Consider the following 21,005-nt stretch of genomic DNA (forward strand, 5'->3'; position numbering starts at 1 on the left):
GCATGTCATATACCTCCTCCTGACAAAATGCTTGTAATTTGACAGTCCCATGTAGTGTAGAAAAGCACTTTCTGTTATTCCACACCTGAAACATATTGCTCGTATATCAGGATCATTTCTATTCAACCTGTCAGATACAGTTTATAAAGGAAATTATATTGTATAAATCTATACTGAACAAAAATAAAAGTAGAGTACGTTTATTTACTCATATCTGCGGTCCTGCGCCTGACTCCTAAACAGCTACACACAGACCTCATTACAATTGTAGCTAGCCAAGGACTGATGCGAGAAATTCACATCTGTCCAGACTAAATGTGAAAATAACAGCCCTTTTTAAAAGTAAATGAATTTCACTTGCAAACTTTCTCATTGTTGGTCCTGTGTTCAAAATGTATCAAAATTTGATGTGTTTTTGTGAGGCGGATGAATGTATCATCAGCATAGTGTCTTGATTCTTCTCCTCTTTCCTATTAGCCATGTGCAGAATGTCATTCACGTTTCTACCTTATAATTACGGCAAAATAATGCACATTCCCCACACTTGCTGTTTGTTGTATGGGCTCCCTCTTGAAATGATCACCTTCCTCTCTCTCAACCAATGGCAGTAAATCTTGGGATATACATTACAGGTCAAAAGTTTTAGAACACCTACTCAAGGGTTTCTTTATTTTTACGATTTTCTACATTGTAGAATAATAGTGAAGACAAACTATGAAATAACGCATTCGGAATCATGTAGTAACCAAAAATTGTAATTTCTATTGGATAGAAAACACTCTCTAGTTTCTTAAACCGTTTGAATTATTTCTCTAAGTGAACCAGAACTCTTTCTGCAGCCCATTTCCTATCCGGAAGTGAGATTTCCAAATGCGAGCTCTTTTTTAAGAGCTTGTCCATAAAAGGGCATGTCACTTGGGACCATAGAAACACGTCATACGCCTTCCCCTGGGTGTCATGCGGAAGTGAGAGCAGAAAGGACTTGAATATCTCGTTCTGGGATTGAATACAGCCTCTTGGAGTGCGAGGTCTGCCATAATTATTTTTTTTTCCCCGAAGGCGTGAAGTTGGACCTTGAATTGCCTCCTGGAAAACCGTCGTTATAGGTGAATATAATCTCCGGCTTCGATTTTACTTGATACATGTCACAATATCATCCTAAAGTATTTATTCGGGACTTTAGACGTGATGCGTTGGAAGAATTTTTTCAAGAAGCAGAGGTTAGCGCCGCACGGCCAGTGTGCTTGCTAATTCAAGAGGGAAATAGTTCTTTCTGGATCCAAACAAAGACCGTTCTGGACAATGGACCCCTTTACAACATTCTGATGGAAGATCAACAAAGATAAGGACCCAATTTGGGATGCTATTTCATATATCTGTCGAGCTGTGCTATCGCTACCGATTACTTGGAATCAATGCTGTTGTGTGTTAGCCATTGCAGTAAGCTAATATAACGATATATTGTGTTTTCACTGTAAAACACTTAAAAAATCGGAAATATTGTCTGTATTCACAAGATCTTTGTCTTTCATTTTGCTATACACCATATATTTTTCTGAAATGTTTTATGATGAGTAATTAGGTAGTTGACGTTGGTGTCTGTATTTACTCTGGCTACTCCCGTGCTATTTCTGACTGTAGCTATGATGGTAGCATCAATGTAAAACTGATTTATAGCTCAGATATGCACATTTTTCGAACAAAATATAGATTTATTGTGTAACATGTTATAGGACTGTCATCTGAGGAAGTTGTTTCTAGGTTTGTTTGGTTGGATCTTGGTTAGTTAGGTTGGCTTTGTGCATGCTACCTGTGCTGTGAAAAATGTCTGTCCTCTTTTGTATTTGGTGGTGAACTAACATAAATATACGTGGTGTTTTTGCTGTAAAACATTTTAAAAATCGGACACTTTGGCTGGATTAACAAGATGTTTATCTTTCAAATGCTGTATTGGACTTGTTAATGTGTGAAAGTTAAATATTTAAAAAAAATAGATTTTGAATTTCGCGCCCTGCAATTGAGCTGGATGTTGTCATAAGTGTACCGATGTCGGGCCAGCCCGCCTAACTTAATACACATACGTTTATCTGTCCCAATTACTTTTGGTCCCTTAAAATGGGGGGAATATGTACAAAACGTGTGCTGTAATTTCTAAATGGTTCATATGATATGGATGAAAATACCCTCAAATTAAAGGTGATAGTCTTCACTTAACCTTTTACGGGGGCAGCCCGACACCGATACACTTATGACAACATCCAGCTCAAAGTGCAGGGCGCGAAATTCAAAATCTATTTTTTTTTTTATATTTAACTTTCACACATTAACAAGTCCAAGACACCAGATGAAAGGTGCACATCTTATGAATCAAGCCAACATGTCCGATTTTTTTAATGTTTTACAGGGAAGACAAAATATGTAAATCTATTAGCTAACCAAGTTAGCAAAAGACACAACTTTTCTAACTCCATCAGGTGCTATCACAAATTCGACCAAATAAAGATATAAATAGCCACTAACCAAGAAACAAATTCATCAGATGACAGTCTGATAACATATTTATTGTATAGCATATGTTTTGTTCGGAAAATTAGCATATTTCATGTATAAACCATAATTTACATTTCAGCTACAATCCGAAATTGCACCGAAAGCAGCCATAATATTTACAGACACCAACGTCAAATAGCTAATTACTCATCATAAAACATTTCTGAAAAATACATAGTCTGCAGCAATTGAAAGACAGGCATCTTGTGATTCCAAACAATATTTCCGATTTATTAAATGTTTTACAGCGCAAACAAAATGTATCGCTATAGTAGCGTAGCTACAATAGACCGAAATAATTGGGCGCCCACGGCCAGTTCACATGCACGACAGATATATGAAATAACATCATAAAATGGGTCTTACTTTTGCTGATCTTTCATCAGAATGTTGAAGAACGTGTCCTCTGTCCAGATGAGTCGTTGTTTCGATTCAGAATGGCAAATGTCCCTCTTCAATTAGCATTGGCACTAGCCGAGTGGCATAAATTTCTCCAACGTAAACACAGTCAGAGGACGGAACACGGCAAAACTCCCGAATAAAGTTTCAATAATCTGATTCAACTATATTGAAAAAACATACATTACGATGATATGGTCACATGTATCAAAAAAAATTTGAGCCGGAGACGTTAGCCGTTCGTTACCAAGGCAAAACAGAAGTCAATCCCACTTCCTTCAGAGTACCGGAAGTGGACGGTCACGTCAAAGAAATAGTTTTTTTCCCACCACAGACCAAGAGGAGCAAAAACAATTCTTCTCTGACATCCTCTTTACACCAATAGGAAGGCGTATAGAGTGTCAGCAGACTCCTAAGTGTTAAGACCATGTATAGGCATCAAGTTGAAAAGAGCATCGATTTAAGACATTTCACTTCCTGGTCAGGAAAAGTGCTGCAGAAGGACTTCTGTTTCACTCAGAGAAATAATTCCTTTTAGAAACTAGAAAGTGTTTTCTATCCAAAAAGAATAATAATATTCATATTGTACGAGCAAGATTTGAGTAGGAGGCCGTTTGAAATGGGCACGATTTCACTGGCTACTCAACACTTTGCCTTGCAGCCATAAGAAGTTAATTGTATCATTTCAAATCCAAAGTGCTGGAGTACAGAGCCAAAACAACAAACATTTAATGTGTCACTGTCTCTAAAATTTTGATACTCACTGTACTCTGCTGTCCAGTTGTCCATTATACCTTTCTTCCTAATTGCCCCTTGTGCTGTTGCCTGCTCCTGCAATGTTTTGCATTATTACAGTGGGTCTCACATCCTGTAGTGTTGAGATATCCCTCTTGCTGTGACGTGCTTTTGTCTTTCCCTTCTTTGTCCCTCGTGCTTTTGTCTGCCCTTAATCTAATTACTACATTACAAATATTGATTTATTGCAAAGGAGATTTGTAACATTCTTTGTCATTCCAGTGGCATTATAACACATTTGAATGTGTGGCTATGTATTCATGAGTAAGTTGAATGAGAGTGTCTAAACTATGTGAAAAGGAAATCTCTCACAACATAACACATTTCAGCTGCTGTGACCCTGGCTGCTCTTGCCCGCATGTGAAAGAAGGCAGGAGTAGATCATTTTCCAGCTTAGATTTCTAGCTGCCATATATTTTTCCACTGTGCTGTGATGTTTCACAAAGGTTCTGAAACGTTCTATTCTCACGGTTTCTACAGACTGTAAATGAAAGATAAACACTTTTGTTAAGAATATTAATTAAATATTGATTGATTGACTATGACTTTTCAAATCACCCAGCAGTGCTATTTGCAGAGATAGTTCCAAGTAAATGTTGCAATTTTTCAGCCATTCCTGAACCTGTGACCAAAAACAAGTTACATATGGGCAGTACCAAAACAAGTGATCTCATGATCTCTCTTCGCAGCAAAATCTGCAGAACAGGAGTAGGTTCTTATCAATATACTGAGAGTTAACATACCTTAGTACAAACATTATTGTTTTTCAATTGTATAGCTAATAAATCCCGTTACTTTTTTATCACATTTTTATTGCAGTCTAGTAAAAGTATTCCAGTCCAGCACCAATTAAAAATGCAATATCACGTTTCTCTCAGCTCATAAACTTGAACGCTTAACCTTTTCTCAATAGGGGGTGCTGTTTGCACTTTGTAATAATTTCGTTCCCAAATTAAACTGCCTCGTACTCAATTCTTGCTCGTACAATATGCATATTATTATTACTATTGGATAGAAAACACTCTCTAGTTTCTAAAACTGTTTGAATTATATATGTGAGTAAAACAGAACTCGAGTTGGAGCAATTTTCCTGAACTGAGAACCTCTTATTGTGTAAAACATTTCTACAAATGTATTCTCTTTTCAATTGGATCATGCTCTTTTCCTGGCCTGGCAGCTTCCTTCTCAGACACCAGGCCTATGTTTGGAACTATGTTTACACACACACCTGACCGACAGTATTTCACTGCCCAACCCCTTTTCCATTGCTTTACTGGCATTCAGAAGGGCAATTTTTCAATAAGTCTAAGATCATTCCTAGTCTGGCTAACATGGCCACCAAATCATTCCTAGCTTCCAATTGGATAATTTAACCTCTCTCCTCCCTGCAACTCTTCCCTGAGACTGTGACACTGTATTCTCTGTGAACATAGTTGGTTAAACAAGGTTTGAAATAATTTTTAAAAATCATAATCTCATTCAGTTACACTCACAAAATGCATGTGGCTAGGTCTGTTGTGGTGCTGCTAAATTCATGCTACATGGAGTAAACCATTCCCTCTTTTGTCTAGTAGAGGGGAGCATTGTCTAGCTAGCTGACCCTGCGGCTTCCTCAGAGTAATATGGATAGCTTTTAGCAACATCTCACTCCCAATTCAGATAGGTTCTTTATGACCGCTCTACCATCTGCTGAGTATAGAAGATACGTACATACACCACATGATAAAAAGTATGCTTGTCGAAAAACTCTATCCAAAATCATGGGCATTAATATGGAGTTAATCCCCCCTTTGCTGCTATAACAGACTCCATTCTTCTGGGAAGGCTTTCCACTGGATGTTGAAACATTGCTACGGGGACTTGCTTCAATTCAGCCATGATCCTTAGTGAGGTTGTGCACTGATGTTGGGTGATCAGGCCTGGCTCACAGTCGGCGTTCCAATTCATCCCAAAGGTTTTCGATGGGGTTGAGGTGAGGGCACTGTGCAGGCAAGTCAAGTTCTTCTACACCGATCTTGACAAACCAAGTTGGAAGAACCGAAATGTCTAGAATGTCATTGTATGCTGTAGCGTTAAGATTTCCCTTCACTGGAGGAAAGGGGCCTAGCGCGAACCATGGAAAACAGCCCCAGACCATTGTTCAAAACTTAAGTTTGCACTATGCATTCGTGCAGGTAGCATTCTCCTGGCATCTGCCAAACTGCTCCAGAGTCCAATGGCGGTAAGCTTAACACAAATCCAGCAGATGCTTGGCATTGCTCATGGTGATTTTAGGCTTGTGCGGCTGCTCCGGCCAAGACTTCCGGGGCCGACAGAGATGGCCGCCTCGCTTCGCGTTCCTAGGAAACTATACAGTATTTTCTTTTTTTATGTGTTATTTCTTACAATGTTACCCCAGAAAATCTTAGGTTTTATTACATACAGTCGGGAGGAACTATTGGATATAAGAGCAACGTCAACTCACCAACATTACGACCAGGAATACTTTCCCGAAGCGGATCCTCTGTTTGGCCTACCACCCAGGACAATGGATCGGATCCCAGCCGGCGACCCAAAACAACGGCTTCGTAGAAGGGGCAGACGGAGCGGTCTTCTGGTCAGGCACATCGTGCACATAGACGGGCATGTCGTGCACCGCTCCCGAGCATACTACTCACCAATGTCCAGTCTCTTGACAACAAGGTAGACAAAATCCGAGCAAGGGTAGCATTCCAGAGAGACATCAGAGACTGTAACAGTCTTTGTTTCACGGAAACATGGCTCACTCGAGACAGGCTATCTGAGTCGGTACAGCCACCTGGTTTATTCATGCATTGCGCTGACAGAAACAAGCATCTCTCTGATAAGGGGGTGTATGCCTTATGATTAACGAGACGTGGTGTGATCATAATAACATACAGGAACTCAAGTCCTTTTGTTCACCTGACTTAGAATTCCTCACAATCAAATGCCGACCGCATTATCTACCAAGAGAAATCTCTTCGATCATAATCACATATGTGTATATTCCCCCCCAAGCAGACACATCGACGGCCCTGAAAGAACTTCATTGGACTCTATGTAAACTGGAAACCACATATCCTGAGGCTGCATTCATTGTAGCTGGGGATTTTAACAAGGCTAATCTGAAAACAAGGCTCCCCAATTTCTATGAGCATATCGATTGTGCTACCAGGGCAAAACCCTAGATCACTGTTATTCTAACTTCCGCGACGCATATAATGCCCACCCCCGCCCTACCTTCGGAAAAGCTGACCACGACTCCATTTTGTTGCTCCCAGCCTATAGACAGAAACTAAAGCAGGAAGCACCCGCGCTCAGGTCTGTTCAACTTTGGTCCGACCAATCGGATTCCGCACTTCAAGATTGCTTCGATCACGTGGACTGGGATAGGTTCTGCATTGCGGCGAACAACAACATTGACGAATACGCTGATTCGGTGAGCGAGTTTATCAGCAAGTGCATCGGTGATGTTGTACCCACAGCGTCTATTAAAACATTCCATAACCAGAAACCTTGGATTGATGGCAGCATTCGCGCAAAACTGAAATCGCGAACCACTGCTTTTAATCAGGACAAGGTGACCGGAAACATGACCGAATACAAACAGTGTAGCTATTCCCTCAGCAAGGCAATCAAACAAGCGTCAGTATAGAGACAAAGTGGAGTCGCAATTCAACGGCTCAGACACGAGAGGTACGTGGCAGGGTCTACAGTCAATCACGGTCTACAAAAGAAAAACCAGCCCCATCGCAGACCACGATGCCTTGCTCCCAGACAGACTAAACAACTGTTTTGCTCGCTTTGAGGACAATACAGTGCCACTGACAAGGCCCGCTACCAAAACCTGCGGGCTCTCCTTCACTGTAGCCAATGTGAGTAAAACATTTAAACGTGTTAACCCTCGCAAGGCTGCAGGCCCAGACGGCATCCCCGGCCGCGTCCTCAGAGCATGCGCAGACCAGCTGGCTGGTGTGTTTACGGACATATTCAATCAATCCTTATCCCAGTCTGCTGTTCCCACATGCTTCATTGTTCCTGTTCCCAAGAAAGCTAAGGTAACTGAACTAAATGACTAACGCACTGTAGCACTCACTTCCGTCATCATGAAGTGCTTTGAGAGACTAGTCAAGGACCATATCACCTCCACCCTACCCGACACCCTAGACCCACTCCAACTTGCTTACCGCCCCAATAGGTCCACAGACGACGCAATCGCCATCACACTGCACACTGCCCTAAACCATCTGGACAAGAGGAATACCTATATAAGATTGATGTTCATCGATTACAGCTCAGCATTTAACACCATATCACCCTCCAAACTCGTAAGCTTGACACCCCGGGTCTTGACCCGCCCTGCGCAACTGGGTCCTGGACTTCCTGACAGGCCGCCCCCAGGTTGTGAGGGTAGGTAACAACAGCTCCACCCCGCTGATCCTCAACACTGGGTCCCCACAAGGGTGCGTTCTCAGCCCTCTCCCGTACTCCCTGTTCACCCACGACTGCGTGGCCATGCTCGCCTCCAACTCAATCATCAAGTTTGCAGACGACACTACAGTGGTAGGCTTGATTACCAACAATGACGAGATGGCCTACAGGGAGGAGGTGAGGGCCCTAGGGGTGTGGTGTTAGGAAAATAACCTCGCACTCAATGTCAACAAAACAAAGGAGATGATCGTGGACTTCAGGAAACAGCAGAGGGAGCAGCCCCCTATCTACATTGACAGGACAGTAGTGGAGAGGGTGGAAAGTTTTAAGTTCCTCGATGTACACATCACAGACAAACAGAAATGGTCCATCCACACAGACAGCGTGGTGAAGAACGTGCAGCAGCGCCTCTTCAACCTCAGGAGGCTAAAGAAATGTGGCTTGTCACCAAAAACACTCACAAACTTTTACAGATGGAAAATCGAGAGCATCCTGTCGGGCTGTATCACCGCCTGATACGGCGGTGATACAGTGAGGTCAGTGAGGTCTGCACAACGCATTACCGGGTGCAAACTACATGCCCTCCAGGACACCTACACCACTCGATGTCACAGGAAGGCCAAAAAGATCATCAAGGACAACAACCACCCGAGCCACTGCCTGTTCACCCAGCTATCATCCAGAAGGCGAAGTCAGTACAGGTGCATCAAAGAGACTGAAAAACAGCTTCTATCTCAAGGCCATCAGACTGTTAAACAGCCATCACTAACATTGAGTGGTTACTGCCAACATACTGACTCAACTCTAGCCACTTTAATAATGGAAAAATGTATGTATCAATTTATCGCTAGCTACTTTATATAATGTTTACATACCCTACATTACTCATCTCATATGTATATACTGTACGCTATACCATCTACTGCATCTTGACGTAATTAAATGTATCGCTAGCCACTTTAAACAATGCCACTTTATATAATGTTTTCATACCTTACATTACTCATCTCATATGTATAAGCTGTACTCTATACCATCTACTGCATCTTGCCATCTGATGTAATGTATCACTAGCCACTTAAAACAATGCCACTTTATATAATGTTTTCATACCCTACATTACTCATCTCATATGTATATACTGTACTCTATACCATCTACTGCATCTTGCCTATGCCGTTCGGCCATCACTCATTCATATATTTTTATGTACATATTCGTATTCATTCCTTTACACTTGTGTGAATGAGGTAGTTGTTGTGAAATTGTTAGGTTAAATTACTTGTTAGATATTACTGCATGGTCGGAACTAGAAGCACAAGCATTTCGCTGCACTCACATTAACATCTGCTAACCATGTGTATGTGACAAATACATTTTATTTTATTTTATTTGAATACTGTTTGTCTCATGAAATGGGTTCTTGTGCTGACGTTGCTTCCAGAGGCAGTTTGAAACTCGATAGTGAGTGTCGCAACCGAGGACAGACAATTTTTACGTGCTTTAGCACTCAGCGGTCCCGTTCTGTGAGCTTGTGTTCTACCACTTCATGGATACTTCGTTACCATTTCACAATAACAGCACTTACAGTTGACCGGGGCAGCTCTAGCAGGGCAGAAATTTGACGAACTGACTTGTTGGAAAGGTGGCATCCTACAGTATTACAGTGCCATGTTGAAAGTCATTGAGTTCTTCAGTAAGACCATTATACTGTCAATGTTTGTCTATGGAGATTGCATGGCTGTGTTTTCGATTTTATACACCTGTCAGCAACAGGTTTGGTTGAAATTTCAGGATCCTCCCATTTGAAGGGGTGTCCACATACTTTGTGTATGTTGCAGCTCTTGTCCTCATTGACCCATTGCCGTTCTCCTTGTCCTTATTGTGACCTGACGGATCCCTGGGATTCCTAACAACACATGCACTTCAACTACTCTGAGGATCTTCAATGGATTGATCTGGAATTCTAATGTGTGTTCTGGGAATTAGATTTATGGTTGAACAGCTAATCCTAGTTAATTTATGAAGTCCATCCTAATCCCCTGCCTCAACCATAGAGCACACAATCTAATGTGATTTATATACCACCTCCTTATACTGTATGTTGAATAAATAAGCCTCTTAATCCGGGTCCAACTGTGCCCACTATTTAAGCAAATGCATCTGAAATAATAACATTAAAATGACTTTAGAGCTTCCCTCAGCCATCACCTGCTTTTTTCCTGACACTGACAGTGGGTTAAATACTGTAACAACACAGAATAAACCATTTAGAGCCCCATGATGTTAGTTGAATGCCCATTACTGGTTATCACGTATTAACCATTTATTCACATTACTAACTTTACTTTAATAAAATATGTCAGATGTATATATTACTTAGTTTTTATCTGATTACTTTAAGTCATCATCTCATCTCTGCTCAGGCAATAGCAGCCAGCCATACAACCATCTGTTATCTCTGTCCTCCTCATTGAACCAATCATCCTATTTAGCTAGGTTAGCAGCTAGCTGGTTGATGAAAACATTTATACTAGTTCTTCAAAGTAGATAACGTATACTTTCAAGATCGCTTATTACCAATAACTACAACTATCAATTGGGTAGAGCTACCTCATAAACTGTCTCTATCCCACTTGTCGTTGTGTTGTGTACATTCCTCTCATAGGGTTTCATATGGTCTGTATGCATCCACCTCTGTCCCGGGGCTGGGAAGAACAGGTGATGTGAATTATGGTCATTGTAGTTAATTACTACTTTTCTGCGCAGAACTAGGTTGAATATTTGCCTAATGAAAACTTACAAACAGCCCATCGTCACACATAGTTCTTGACTACATTTCTCTTGTGAATAATATGATTTCTAAACTAGATGGAATTTAAGTAATTGAACTGTTAAAAGTTGTTTAATAACCCCCCCCCCCCAAAAAAAAAGACATTTCGGTTCATCTTTCAGCCATAGTGTTTGCTCTCTGTGTTACACCAAGTGTAGCACGCTTTAGTAGTTTGCTATTCTTGTTTGCTCACCAGATTTGCTATTGCTAGTGCCAACTAGCCACTTTACCGATACGGTATTAGTTTTGCTACTCACCACATCTGCCATAGGACAGCTCATGTTCTCTTTATCCGATGAAGACCTGTTCCCGGATACCCCAATACAGCATTCTATCAGACCGAGCCAGCAGATTCAACCATCCCCTGCTGCCCACGTCACTTCAACATAGTCTGGGAGAGATACAGATCTCCCCGCACAGCCTACAGCGGCAACGAGTCCAAGCCACTAGCCATCACTGGTGGTCGGCCTCCAGAGTTACTCCAAGAGCGGGAAATCCCTTTTCGCTAGGTAGATTCCAAAGCTCTAGTGTTTTCGATCTACACCAGTTCCCTCAGCAGAGAGGGCCCCGCTAGTACGTCCACTGCTGCCAGAGCCGAGCACCCGACTTCCGATGATGACCTCACGTCCCCCAATCCCATTTGTTGTGACGTCACCCACCAGGCTCCAGCTGGAAGAGTTGAATCTCTACCACCATCAACATCCCAGCCATGGCAGCCAAACTTTCATCTCACCCCAACACCCCCTTCGTCCAGTTCTTCCTCAACGGCCTCACCCACAGTTTCTCCCCCAGTCTCATCACCCTGTCATAATCATCCTTCACATGCCCCAAGCTCCAGACTGTAATCACAGAACCGGAAGCAGTGGAAACTGGAAACTGTTCTTGCCAAGGAGATGAAGGAAGGATTCATGATCGGCCCCTTCTCATCACCATCCTTCCCCATCTACAGGATCAGCCCCATAGGGATAGCTACATGTAAGTACTCTGGAAAGAAACAAATCATCACTGACCTCTCTGACCCCTGCAACAGCCACATCCCCAGTATTAACAGCCTTATTCCCGGCTAAGACTTCTCTGTTGAGTACCACATAGTCAAACAGACCATCTCGATGATAAACTCGCAGGACATAACGCTTGGCTTACCAACGATGACGTCATCAGCACCTTCAAGGTCCTTCCTCTGGTCCCAGAATACTTGCATTTTTGTGGGGTCTGCTGGAAGTGCCAATACTACTTTGCAGTCCCCCTCAGCTTCGGCTGCAAGAGTAGCCCCAGGCTCTTTGACCCCCTTTCCGATCCTGACCAACAAACTGCCATATGTCCTCCACCTCCTGGACGACTTCCTTGCCATCGACTATCTATCATCTCGTCCGACACAAGGTGAGAACAACCTATAGAAATAGCAATTCCTCAAGGTTTATCAGCTGTTTTGTCCAGGGGTGAAACTAAACATTTTATTAAGGGTTTAATTTGTAAAGATTTGTCTTTTTGCTTTTAGAATATTTGACCTTTCAATATGTGGCATACCAGAAAGTATTTCATCATTTGATGAATGAAAAAAGACATCTGCTAGAAAATCACCAGAAAGTGTAATGACATTTGAAGATTGAGACACTAACCAGGATTGAGTTTAGGTTGATGCGTCCTCTGTTGTCCGCGGGCGCCTTGGTCTTGGCATGTTCTTGTTCTAGAGAAAAACCCACACCACATTCAGGAACGTACACCAACTTTTTCAAGTCCATTTAAAAAATGTTTGTGACTGATGTGTTAATGATAATTATAATGTATAAGCCTAAGGTTTTGTTGACATCTTTGATCTAATTATTGTGATAGGCTAATCTTTTACTGGTACTGCGTATCACCACTATTTGTTTTACTGGTACTGTACTCCATACTGGACCGTACCGGGTTCACTTTCAACCCTGGTTATATTGTACAGTGGGGTATCTAAAGGCATTAGCATTTCCCAAAAATGTGACCTTTTCCTGATGAATTGTTAGGGGACCCATTTAGTAAACCTGCGGGGAACACACTCCCTTCCAACCAATAACGCAGACCTGTCAAACATCCGAAGGATACATTCTGAAGAGTAAAGGCGATGCCAGACCGGCCTGCTGATTTTATCTGTATCCGTGATTTCCAATGATTTCTCAATGGGAGTCGTAGTTTTATGTTCTGACACATCCATACAATTTCCATCCATTTTCATGGACAAAAAGTTGACGAGTTGAACTTTTGAATGGCCGACAGATCCGTTTAGCAAAGAGGGAATTTTATGTCAAATCAAAATCATATAGAATTTTATTGGTCACATACACATGGTAAGCAGATGTTATTGTAAGTGTAGTGAAATGCTTGTCACGCTCTCCACACGCGCGTGGACTACGGAACAAAATGTATTTGTTCTAATTTGGTGTCCATTCTCCAGGGATCAGTATGGCCTTGCCCTTAAGCTAATCCACACACACACACTCCACCGCCCAATACAGAGTGTAGTGTAAATAGTTTGGCTGACACCTTGGCTGCGCTCCACCTTAGTATCCAGGTCCTGCAAAGCCACTTGGGGAAGGTACACTGTCTGCTCTGTTGCTCAACTGACTCAGTAAACCATACTCCCTTCTGACATAAAGGAGGCAACATTTCTCAAAACAGTTGGAGGCCATTCCCAAACAGAGCAGAATTACGGGCCCTCTTCCCTTTCACAGAGACAGACCTTAAAACCTTTCAGTGATCCCCATCCCGGATCCGGGATCCTCCTCATCAAAAAAGCTGACTAGCATAGCCTAGCCTAACGGTACAGGGATATCATATACTATAATTTTCATGAAATCACACGTCCAATACAGCAAATGAAAGATAAACATCTTGTGAATCCAGCCATCATTTCGGATTTTTTTAAATGTTTTACAGCGAAAACACAATATGTATTTATATTAGCTAACCACAATAGCCAAACACACAACCGCATATTTTCACCATGTTTCCACCACATAGGTAGCTTTCACAAAACCGACAAAATAGAGATATAATTAGTCACTAACCAAGAAACAACTTCATCAGATGACAGTCTTATAACATGTTATACAATACATTTATGTTTTGTTCGAAAATGTGCATATTTAGAGCTGCAAATCGTGGTTATACAATGTGAATACGTAGCAACATTTTCCCAGAATGTCCGGAGATATTTTGGACACTCACTTAATCTGACCAAAGAACTCATCATAAACTTTACATGAAAATACTTGTTGTATGGCAAATGAAAGATACACTGGTTCTTAATGCAACCGCTGTGTTAGATTTTTTTAAATAACTTTACTACAACATACAAAATACATTATTGTGAGACACAGAAATACAAAATAACATCATACATTTTTTCTTACTTTTGCTGAGCTTCCATCAGAATGTTGTGCAAGGAGTCCTTGGTCCAGAATAAATCGTAGTTTGGTTTTAGAATGTCCATTTCTTCTGTCGAATTCGCGCCACAATGCTAGCCAAAGTTGCTAACATTCCCATCCCGTCTTGGCGCAAAGAACGGAAAACTCCAAAAGTCCCAATAAACGTTGAATAAACTGATAAAACTCGGTTGAAAAAACCTACTTTATGACGTTTTTCTAATATGTATCAAATAAAATCAGAGCCGGAGATATTCGCCGTGTATACAGAACACTTTTCAGAAGACAATGTGGAGCTCCTTCGCGCGCCTTGGAAAACTGACAAAATGGCAGACCTGTCACTCCAAAAGCTCTTATTCGACCTCAGATCAAGCTAGACACCCCATTCCACCTTCCACTGCCTGTTGGCATCTAGTGGAAGGCGTATGAAGTGCATGTATATCGATAAATATAAGGCAATTGAATAGGCAGGCCCTGAAACAGAGCCTCGTTTTCAGATTTTTCACTTCCTGTATGGGAGTTTACTGCCAAATGAGTTCTGTTTTACTCACAGATATACTTCAAACAGTTTTAGAAACTTGAGAGTGTTTTCTATCCAATAGTAATAATAATATGCATATTGTATGATCTAGAATAGAGTACGAGGCCGTTTAAATTGGGCACGATTTTTTCCAAAGTGAAAACAGCGCCCCCCTATTGACAAGAAGATGAAGATGATCTTCATGTGGGCAGATGTCTGTTTATACAGGTAAAAAGTGTATACCGATGCATCGATGGCGTATGAAAACATTACCACAGAGTTCCACTGATGGAAGAGTTCCACTGATTCCACTGATTGAGGGATTGGAGGGATTGTGCGTTCCTGGAGTAACTCGGGCAGTTGTTGTTGCCATCCTGTACCTGTCCCGCAGGTGTGATGTTCGGATGTACCGATCCTGTGCAGGTGTTGTTACACGTGGTCTGCCACTGCGAGGACGATCAGCTGTCCGTCATGTCTCCCTGTAGCGCTGTCTTAAGCGTCTCACAGTAAGGACATTGCAATTTATTGCTCTGGCCACATCTGCAGTCCTCATGCCTCCTTGCAGCATGCCTAAGGCACGTTCATGAAGATGAGCAGTGACCCTGGGCATCTTTCTTTTGGTGTTTTTCAGAGTCAGTAGAAAGGCCTCTTTATAGTGCCTTAAGTTTTCATAACTGTGACGTTAATTGCCTACCGTCTGTAAGCTGTTAGTGTCTTAACGACAGTTCCACAGGTGCATGTTCATTAATTGTTTATGGTTCATTGAACAACCATGGGAAACAGTGTTTAAACCCTTTACAATGAAAGATTTGTGAAGTTATTCTGATTTTTACAAATTAGCTTTGATAGACATGGCCCTGAAAAAGGGACTTTTCTTTTTTTGCTGAGTTGATATGCTGTATTCTATACCATCTACTGCATCTTGCCTATGCCACACAACCATCGCTCATCCATATATTTATATGTAGATATTTTTATTCATCCCTTTACATTTGTGTAGATAAGGTAGTCATTGCGAATTTGTTAGATTGCTTGTTAGATATTACTGCATTGTCGGACCTAGAAGCATAAGCATTTCGCTACACTCGCATTAACATCTGCTAACCATGTGTATGTGACAAAGTTTGATTTGATTTATGTTTTAGTCAAACATTATATCGGTTTGGGCTTCTTGTTGTTAATTTGCAGTCTATAAATTATTTGTAATACTGTTCCGCCCCCCCGGCCATCCTCTCAAGATAAAATCGGCCGTTGGCTGAATCTAGTTGATGATCCCTGCAATACAGTACCGTAGCCTACCTACTAACTACATTAGACTGCAGGTCCATTGGGCGCCATTTCTAGTAGCATACTGTAGGTTACATGCAGCTACAGCATCTCTCGTGTGAATTATGTGGCACTGGATTATAATAAATTGACATATTTGTGTGCGGGGTGTGGCTATTTTTTGTTAGGGGAAATCCATTTTGTATTGTTTTATTATGTTCAAAGCAAGTAAAAGACAGAATAACTCATTGGGAAAATAGCAATTAGATTGTGAGAGCATTTACAAGGTAAATTCATAGAACATGGACAGACCTAGCAAGCAACAATATATGTTATGCAAATGGTTTACACCATTTAAAGGGAAAACAAGCTAAATAAAAAAAATATCTTTATATGATGAAATTGAGGTCAGAGATTTTGAGGTGGAGATTAAACGCTTGAGAGGACATTTAAGCCATGAATACATTGCATGTTTGCCCCTTTCAGTTCTAATTAATGCACTGAATGAGTGGAGGAGTTCCAGCATCTGATCAAATTTCTTTTTATTATTTAGATATGAATTAAACCTACAAGTTCATCCTTAAGAGTCTATTGATGTACCCGTGCATAAATCGAAGTAACATCATAAAAAAATCACAATCAAAATTCGTCAAAGGTATAAGATATTTGGCTGCGTCTCAATCCACCGTATCAACCTATCAGCCTTCCGCATCTGAGGAGGAAGGTGGCTGAGCTACAGCAGTGTTTTTCAGACCATGAGACATCCCGAAAATCGGTCTTCTCACAAGGTGTTTGGCCTACAAACTAATATGAATGCGGTCTCCATTTTGCTCTATGTCACGACTTCCACCGAAGGTGGCTCCTCTCCCTTTTCGGGCGGCGCTCGGCGGTCGTCGTCACAGGTCTACTAGCTGCCACCGATTCCTTTTTCTTTTCTGTTAGTTTTGTCTTGATTGTTTTCACCTGTTACTTATTTGTTATTAATTATGGCCTATTTAAACTTCCAGGGCCCGACTGATTTTGTGCAGGCTTATTCTTACTGTCAGTGGTGAAATTGTTTTGCTTACGTATTTTTGCTGTCTGTTATTTTTCCCTGGTTTTGGGGACATACCTGTTTATTGGTCATTTTGCCTGTTTGTTGGCTAGACCCAGCTTAATAAACGTATCCATTGGAAGCATTGCTCTCTGCGCCTGACTCCACACCCACCACTCCTAGCTATCCTTGACAGAAGCCCGCACCCGAAGCCATGGAGTCAGCAGGAGCAGCTGCGCCCCCTCTCCCATCCATGGAAGAGCGTGTCCTCCATCACACAGACATTCTACACCGGATCGGGACGGTGATGGATCAGATGATTGAGAGAATGGACAGATGGGAGAGGAGCGGCCTCCCTACTTCGTCTCCAGCTCCTCTTCAGCCTGCGCTATCAACTTCTCCGGTGGCGTCCGGACCCAGCGCTCTTCGGCTCGCGCCCCGGAGGGGGTACGATGGAACGGCTGCCGGGTGCAAGGGATTCTTGCTCCAGCTAGAACTTTACCTGGCTACCGTTCACCCGACTCCCTCTGGAGAGGAGAGTGTGAGTGTCCTCGTCTGGCGAGGAGAGTGTGAGCGTCCTCGTCTCCTGCCTGACGGGCAGAGCCCTGGAGTGGGCCAACGCGGTCTGGGAGGGTCCAGAATCATCGAGGGACCACTACCCTGAGTTCACCCGCCAATTCCGGGCTATGTTCGACCACCCACCGGAGGTTCGAGCGGCGGGTGAACGGCTGTTCCACCTTAGGCAGGAGACGAGGAGCGCGCAGGACTTCGCGCTGGAGTTTCGGACCCTGGCCGCTGGAGCGGGGTGGAACGACTGGGCCCTGATGGACCACTACCGGTGTAACCTCCGGGAGGACATCCGCAGGGAGCTAGCTTGCCGGGACGCCACCCTCACCCTAGACGAACTCATCGACATGTCAATCCGACTGGACAACCTCCTTGCTGCTCTCGGGCGTCCAGAGCGGGTCCTGTTTGTTCCACCCCCCAGCACTCCCGCTCCAACACCCATGGAGTTAGGGAGTGCTACATCTAGGAGAAACAGAGGAGGAGTCTGTGCTGGAGGAGCGGTCGGTGCTGGAGGAGCTCGTCTGGGAGTCGAGAGGGCAGGCAGAGCACTGCTCGGACACCCCAAGTGAGTCAGCACCAGACGCACCCCGAGCTCCCTGTTGGTCATATGTTTGTACTAATCTCTTTTCCTGAGTTTTCCCCCTCTTCCCAGAATAAGGCGCTAGTCAATTCAGGTGCAGCTGGGAGTTTTATGGACCACGGGTTCGCTCATAGATTAGGGATTCCATTGGTGCAGTTAGGACAACCCTTCCCTGTGCGCTCCCTAGATAGTCGACCGTTAGGGTCAGGGCTGGTCAGGGAGGCCACAGTTCCACTGGACATGGTAACGCAGGGGGTCATAAAGAGCGGATTAGTCTCTTCCTCATTGATTCTCCTGCGTTTCCAGTGGTGCTGGGGGTTCCCTGGTTGGCTATTCACAATCATAAGATTTCATGGAAACAGGGGGCTCTCCAGGTGTGGTCAGAGGAGTGTTCAGGTAGGTGTATAGGAGTTTCCATCGGTGCAACGACGGTGGAGAGTCCAGACCAGGTTTCCACTGTGTGCATTCCCTCAGAACATGCCGATTTGGCTATCGCTTTCTGTAAAAGGACGGCGACCCAATTACCACCTCATCGACGGGGGGATTGTGCGATAAACCTCCAGGTAAATGCAGCACTTCCCAGGAGTCACGTGTGCCCGCTGTCACAGGAGGAGACAGTGGCTATGGAGACATATGTCACCGAATCTCTGGGACAGGGGTACATTTGGCCCTCCACGTCACACGTCTCCTTGAGTTTCTTTTTTGTGAAGAAGAAGGGAGGTCTGTGTCCGTGCATTGAATTTAGAGGGTCTAAATTCCATCACAGTGGGGTTCAGTTATCCGCTACCTCACATCGCTACGGCGGTGGAATCATTTCACGGAGCACGCTTCTGTCACGCCCTGACCGTAGAGATCCTTTTTATGTCTCTATTTTGGTTGGTCAGGGCGTGAGTTTGGGTGGGCATTCTATGTTTGCTGTTCTATGTTGTCTATTTCTTTGTGTTTGGCTGTGTGTGGTTCTCAATCAGAGGCAGCTGTCTATCGTTGTCTCTGATTGAGAACCATATTTAGGTAGCCTGTTTTCCCACTGAGTTGTGGGTGATTATTTTCTGTGTAGTGTTTTTCGTCACCTTACAGAACTGTTTGTTTGTCGTGTTGTTGTTTTGTTAGAGTGTTCATATTTATTAAAATAACGTATTATGAATACTTACCACGCTGCACCTTGGTCCTCTTCTCCTTCTCCCGATGACGTTCGTTACAGAACCACCCACCAACAAGGGACCAAGCAGCATGGTGGAATGGACTCCTGGACATGGGAGGAAATCTTGGATGGCAAAGGACCATGGGCACAGCCGGGAGAGTATCGCCGTCCGAAAAAGGAGCTGGAGGCAGCTCAGGCGGAGCGGCGACGCTATGAAGAGTTGGATTGAGGAAAAGTGCACGAGAGGCAGCACCAGATTTTTTGGGGGGGGGATCACACGAGGAGATTGGCTGAGTCAGGTAGGACTGACCTGTGCTTACCGTGGTGAGACAGTGACTGGGCAGGCACCGTGTTATGCGGTGAAGCGCACGGTGCTCCCAGTGCTCACGCATAGCCCGGTGCGCTACATCGCAGCTCCTCGAATCGGCCGGGGGCTAGAGTGGGCATCGAGCCAGGAGGGATCTCAGCGCATCTGGTCTCCAGTGCATCTCCTCGGCCGGGGTATACTGCACCAGCCCTACGCACAGTGTCCCCAGTTCGCCAGCACAGCCCAGTGCGGTCTGTTCCAACTCCCCGCACTTGCCGGGCTACAAGGGGGATCCAGCCAGGAAGAGTTGTGCTAGCTATGCGCTCGAGACCGCCAGTACGCCTCCACGGTCCAGATCATCCGATGCCTCGGCCAAGGACAAGGCCTCCTGCATGTCTCCCCAGCGTGGTGAGTCCTGTGCCTTCTCCCAGAGCCAGGCCTCCTGTGTGTCTCTCCATTCCTGTGATGATCCATGGCCGAAGCCTCCAGTGATGATCCATGGCAAGAAGCCTCCAGTGATGATCCATGGCACGAAGCCTCCTGTGATGATCCATGGCAAGAAGCCTCCAGTGGTGAGCCATGGCACGAAGCTCCAGTGATGATCCATGGCGAGAAGCCTCCAGTGATGATCCATGGCAAGAAGCCTCCAGTGATGATCCATGGCAAGAAGCCTCCAGTGATGATCCATGGCGAGAAGCCTCCAGTGATGATCCATGTCAAGAAGCCTCCAATGATGATCCATGGCACGAAACCTCCAGTGATGATCCATGGCACGAAGCCTCCAGTGAGGATCCATGGCACGAAGTCTCCAGTGAGGATCCATGGCACAAAGCCTCCAGTGAGGATCCATGGCACGAAGCCTCCAGTGAGGATCCATGGCACGAAGCCTCCAGTGAGGATCCATGGCACGAAACCTCCAGCGAGGAGTTATGGCACGAGGCCTCCAACGAAGGACGCTAGTCCGGAGCCTCCAGCGTCGCCCTCTAGTCCGGAGCCTCCATCGTCGCCCTCTAGTCCGGAGCCTCCAGCGTCGCCCTCTAGTCCGGAGCCTCCAGCGACGCCCTCCTGTCCGGCGCAGCCAGAGTCTCTCTCCTGTCCGGAGCAGCCAGAGTCTCTCTCCTGTCCGGAGCAGCCAGAGTCTCCCTCCTGTCCGGAGCAGCCAGAGTCTCCCTCCTGTCCGGAGCA

This window comes from Salvelinus fontinalis, unplaced genomic scaffold (genome assembly GCF_029448725.1).
Source record: "Salvelinus fontinalis isolate EN_2023a unplaced genomic scaffold, ASM2944872v1 scaffold_0193, whole genome shotgun sequence".
NCBI lineage: Eukaryota > Metazoa > Chordata > Actinopteri > Salmoniformes > Salmonidae > Salvelinus > Salvelinus fontinalis.